Source organism: Crassostrea angulata, chromosome 7 (genome assembly GCF_025612915.1).
Source record: "Crassostrea angulata isolate pt1a10 chromosome 7, ASM2561291v2, whole genome shotgun sequence".
Classification (NCBI taxonomy): domain Eukaryota; kingdom Metazoa; phylum Mollusca; class Bivalvia; order Ostreida; family Ostreidae; genus Magallana; species Magallana angulata.
The window spans coordinates 32,479,319-32,485,301 of record NC_069117.1 but is presented as its reverse complement, the minus strand read 5'-3'; the positions used below and the strand labels follow the sequence as shown (position 1 = coordinate 32,485,301).

At 34.3% G+C, this 5,983-nt stretch overlaps 1 pseudogene; it reads right to left on the bottom strand.

Moving 5' to 3' along the window:
* Positions 1-2,749: 2,749 nt before the first annotated feature.
* LOC128191301 (uncharacterized) lies at positions 2,750-5,616 on the bottom strand (annotated as a pseudogene).
* Between the last annotated feature and the right edge of the window lie 367 nt (positions 5,617-5,983).

Below are 5,983 nucleotides of genomic sequence, written 5' to 3'. Positions count from 1 at the left end.
TCACCAATTGGGGTTAGTTTTCTAAATTTCCATTGGTTTAAAATCCTTTTAATTTCATACAGTTTACGCTCATAATTAAGGCTAGACATTTCATCTAGAGTTACAGAAAATCTTACTCCTTATAAATCAAAGGTTGAGTTATTCCAATTAGTTTCCATCTTGTATGGTGAAATACATCTCTTGAAAATTTTTTACTCCCAATCCAAACCATTTTAGTTTTTGTGTAATTAATTTTTAAGTCCTGAATGGTTTGCAAAATAATCTAAAACTCTTAAAATACCATCCATAGACTGAGGCGAACCATCAAAAACAAGCATTCTGAGAGTATTACATAAGCAATACACGTCCCCTACCGGTTTGTAGAAATTTGTGAAAACAATGCACTGTTATGCAGAATATCATTCTTACCGTTTTCTGTACCCGAATCAACAGACCAACCCGGTAACGAACCCGATTGTAATTATACAAAAAACCCTGTCGATTAAATTAACAACACAATGCTTAAAACTATTTTATAGAACTTATTTGTTTGTTAGAAACAATAAAAGGAATGGTCCAAGTGATGCACAATATTATTACTGACTATATACTTTCCTCGTTTATTCAATACACACCGAACCCGAACATTAAAAAATTGGAATATAAAAAATTAATTTTCTCGAAAAAATGTCAACCAGACGCTACAAAAATGTAAACTTGATCTGTAGTTTGATATTTTGAAGCTGTTCAGCAAATTTCATGTTATTCCTCAAACGCATGTAGAAAAAAAGCGTGGAAAACTGAAGTGGGACAGACAGACGGACGGACGGACAGACAGACGGACGGACTGACGGACGCAGAGGAAAGCTATAGTCCCCTCCGGTGAAACCGGTAGGGGACTAATAAGAGAGGTGTCGTCAGCATATTGAGAAAGCTTATATTCTATTCCATTTATAACAATTCCTATAATATCCCTATTATTTCTAATTAAAATTCCTAAGATCTCCGCGCATAATAAAAAAAGATATGGAGAAATAGGGTCACCTTGTCTACAGCCCCTTTGAAGATAGATATCGTCAGAAGTGAATCCATTTTGCAAAACACATGATTTGGTGCCTTTGTAAAAGGTTTTTATCCAGTTTTTTATAGATGGTCCAAATTTTTAAAAAAATCCATTGTTTCAAAAATAAATTTCCAAGATATAGTATCAAATGCTTTTTCGAAGTCAATAAGCATTAATAAACCTGATATTCTATGTAATTCAGTATAATTCAGTAAATCATATATGAGTCTTATATTTTCTCCAATAAACCTTCCTTTGATAAAACCAGTTTGGTCTTTATTCATTAATTTGTCTAATAGTGAGTTAATCCTATTAGCAATGCACCCTGATGCTATTTTGTAAACAACATTTAGAAAACTTATTGGGCGCCAATTTTTTAGGAACTGTTTTTGTTTTCCAGCTTTCGGCAAGCAAGTTATGATTCCTAACTTAATTGGTTCTGTAAAATGCAGTAATTCGTTTGAGTTATTAATTGCTCTCGTAATAAAAGATCCAATATTGATCCAAATAATTTGAAAAATTCACTAGTGTAACCGTCAGGTCCTGAACTTTTATCATTTTTCATGTTTTTCAAAAAATTGAAAACTTCTGTGTTTGTAATAGGACCTTCGATATTTTCTGATTCCTCTTGATTTAGTTTAGGTATATTAAAGTCTTTCATGTATATTTTCTGTTTCTATTATGTCCTTTCTTGTATAAAGGTTCTCATAGAATTTCTTTGTTTCACTTAGAATTTCTTGTTGATTTCTTATTATTGATCCATCCTCCTCAATTACCAATATTTGTTTATTAATATGTTTATTAATATAGTTTCTTGATTCTAAATTAGCAAAATATTTCGTTGGTTTTTCTCTCTGGTCTATCCAATTTGCTTTTGATCGTATATATTGACCTTTTAATCTAATATTCCTAATTTCTTCCAATTCATTGTGTTTTTCCTCAAGTTGTTGACTAGAATCCCGAGTCAAATTCTGTTCTAGATTTAAAATTTCTTTTTTAAGCATATCTTCTCTTTCTAGAGTTTTTTTTAAAATATAAGCTGAGTACGAGATAGTTTTTCCTCTTATTTCCATGAGCAGGGTATCTAAAAACAATTGGTCGCTTATAGTGAACTGAATGTTATCATCCGTTACAGAGGATATATTGTCTTTATCGTTCACAAAACAGGAGAATTGTTTTTTAATATATATAACTATTTTTTTACTATTTTGATATATTCTTTATCAGTTAATATGGAGTTATTAAATTTCCATATTCCTTTACCTTTTAAGAATTCATTCTTTTTTATACATAAAACAACTGGGGAATGGTCTGACATATAGCTATTTTCTATTTTAATCATTGGAGACATATTTTGTAATGTATCTGAAATTATAAAAAAGTCCAGCCTGCTTGTTTTACTGGGGTTTTCCTTCTCCAGGTATACTTTTTCAGATTTGGATTATTTTCACGGAAAAAGTCTTTCAGGCTAAATATTTTAATTAGTCTTAGTAATTCAAGTCTTGATTTGGGATTATTCAAGCTTTTGTAATTCAAAATATAACAGGTGGTTATCATGTTTAAATATTCAGTGATTTTTGAAGGCATCAAAGTAAGATATCTTTTATTTTATTGACATCATTTTTTGTGTCTTTGTTGTGAATGGTAAGAATATAACATGTACCGACTTTCAAGTACTCTGCTAGAGTACAGCGTGTAGACTTGGGATCAGGCGTGCGGAGTGTCTTCGTGCTTTTCCTGACCCTTAATTTTCCATTGTCTATTAAATTTTTCAGACTACAAGTACATATATATATAAAAAAAAATTCATCAGTACCATCGGTAAATATCATTTGTCAGTTCATGCAAAATTATGAGATCAGGACTGACTGAAGTTTTATTGACTGAAAATAAACTTTGAATACCTTTAATTTCACGTTAATGTATTTATCTTACCCCTTCGTCTTCTACTGCTGCACTGTGTGTACGATTCGGAACAGGTGTGTGGAATGTCTTTGTGCTTTTCCGGACTCCTGGTCTTCCATCGCCTTCATTCTTAAAATAAAGAAGCAAAAATCAAACTACTTGTGGACCACCATTTCTAGAATAATTATACCAATTACAAAACGCTGCAAGTGAGTACATGAAATATCCTTCGTTTGATGATTATAAGTAGGTTGACTGTCAATGACTACTGTGGAATCATGTTTATTCGTAGGGGTCTACGTTGGTGGGAAGCTAATATTTTCCAGGTTTTAGGGGACGTAATTTTGTTGGTAGTGTGCTTGTACGTGTATGTACACGTACGTTCGTGAAAATTAAAATTCGTGGGAAAGGGCTACTCGCGAAAACCACGAACATGCACCCCCCCCCCCCCCCCCCCCGGAACAATGATGATTCCCCAGTATACCTCAATTTTCTTGTGAATGGTTGTTATTACTTACCTCTATTGTACTGTGTGTAGACTTTGGAACAGGAGCGCGGAATTTCTTTGTGCTTTTCCTGAATCCCAATCTTCCGTCATTTTCATTCTTAAAGAAAAAAAGAACCAAGATCATCACACTAATCTGATTATTTCAGCCAATTGACAATTTCAAAATTACGTTTGTCAACTTCTGCGGGATCGTACGTTTGTTAATAAATGAACGATTAAGGTTGATTGTACATCAGCTAGTCTTTGTATGTACCTTAAATTTCTCGACTTTAAACAGAAGGAGTTTCCTTGGTATAAATGGCCGTCGTCGTCCTCGTAGACGTCTTTTTCTACGTATTCTCCGGCATCCAACCGTTTTTCTCCAAAAATCTATTTCTTTTTTAGTGTAATTTTCAGATTCCTGATAAACAAAAATCCATTTTTTAAAATTAAAACTTATAAACCATGGTCATATTTTCACAATGTTGCTAAAGAATATATTATTACATATGGTACTTTTAAAAAAATTATTTAATAAATGTCAAGAGTATTTTCTTACTTTAATATTTCTTCCATGCCTCTTCAGAAACTCCAAAACTCGTCCCTGACTCTTCTATGAAGTTAAAAAGAAAGAATGCAAACATACATAATACAGTATATTTTAAGTTGACTTTGTAGCATTACAATAAATTCTCTTCTGAGAGAGAGAGAGAGAGAGAGAGAGAGAGAGAGGAGAGAGAGAGAGAGAGAATCCTTACCAATCCGTCTTCAGGATTTCCATATTCTTTCGTTTAAGATAAAAAATAATAATGTTATCTTATGTATCGACTTTCTATTCAAAGGACCAGCAAGGCACAAATTACAAGGAAAGAAACAATAACCACAATTTTTTTTATTAAAGTATTGATTGGAAAATGAACTCCTGAAGTAGTCTACCTTAAAGCAGAACCTTATAAATCCATTCATACAGAAATGTGTAAAAAGTATTAATGGATTTCAATAACCAGTTAATATGTACGTACATACATGTATAAGATAAAACCTTACCCAGAACAACGTGGCGTGTTGTTGTTCATGTCTTTGGGGATCGTCTTTGTGAAAGACTCCTGGGTCATTCTATCCAGATTCTCAGGTATTAGTTAAACTAAAGTGGCTGCGTTTTCATCAATTTAAGGTGTCACACCAATAGACAGGTTCACATAAAAAAAATCTAAATAATATTGTATTAATGTCAGGAAAACTATTCTCTACATAGTTATATCTCAAACACATGTGATTTTAAAAACTGCGTTTACAAAATAATAATATATTCATGATAATTGATATCACTATTTCATTCAAGAATTTTTACACGAATTTTAAGAAATGAACGAGATGAGATGCAGAATCCACGGAAGCCACCAAGTTCATTTCACCTTGACGAAGCCTGTTCTTGAGACTCTGAAGACGGGAATCCAACTGACGATACTTCCTTTTTTAGGACGGACAATTCCACCTGCTGTCAACTGGATGATCTTTGCCTCATTCGCAGCCTCTTCCTTTTGAATTAACTCTATAAAGACAAAGATGTTTGGATGGGTCCGTCTACATATTCTGTTGAACGTGTTGTGCCATCCCTTAACTGCATTTGTTGTTCTTTGGCCGTCATGGTCGAAGTGGTTGCACATTTCAAGGTGTCCTTCAACCCAGGTTTCTGTCACATAGTCCTTGAATCGCATCACAGGAGCGGTCTGGTCATCACTATCCTCCAAGGCCTGGAACCACACATCTTCCACACGGTGACAGGGAACCAGAGGAAGGACGGCTGCTCTTCTAACTAGTCGGTGGAACTCCTCGTTTTCTCGAAATTCTGTGGTCAAACCGCAGTTTTGAACTTTCCTCCAGATACACTGTGTGTAGTGGAAAAAACACCCTCGAATTGTCGTATTTGGAAAAATCCTTCTTACTGCATTACTGGCTGCTACCTCAAAGTCAATCATCCAAGTTTCAGGCGTGAGCGCAGACTGTCGTTCGCTGACTGCGGTCCTGAATAGTGAAAACAGACGGCGGTAAGTTGCTTAAGTCTTGTTATGGAGCAAGGAAAACACAAGAGGGAAAATTGTTCCTTCCACATCTGCGTGCAAAGTGTACAGCTGGGTGAATAGAGATGTACAGGAATAAAAGGTCCCATCGCTATACAGTCGAGGATACATACAGTCTCTGAAGATTGGCATCAGTGGCGAACAAATAAATTCGGTTTCCAGCTTCATCTCTGTCGTCACACAGCAGGAATCTCTCGTGAGCAAGGGTCTGTGTCCACTGATCTTGGAGGTTGATTTCCTCTGGTGTTGTTGATAGTTAAGGCATCATCTTCACCCACCAATCAATAAAGGAATTCAATAGATGTATGGGTGTCTGTATTATTTTGTAACTAAAAGGTAAGATTTTTCAATATATAAATTCATTTTTAAATACAACAATTGTAACGAAAATATATAACTACCACAATTCATTTATCTTCTCTAAATGTACAGCTCGTAACAAAAAAGCTGTTTCTGCAAACATATATG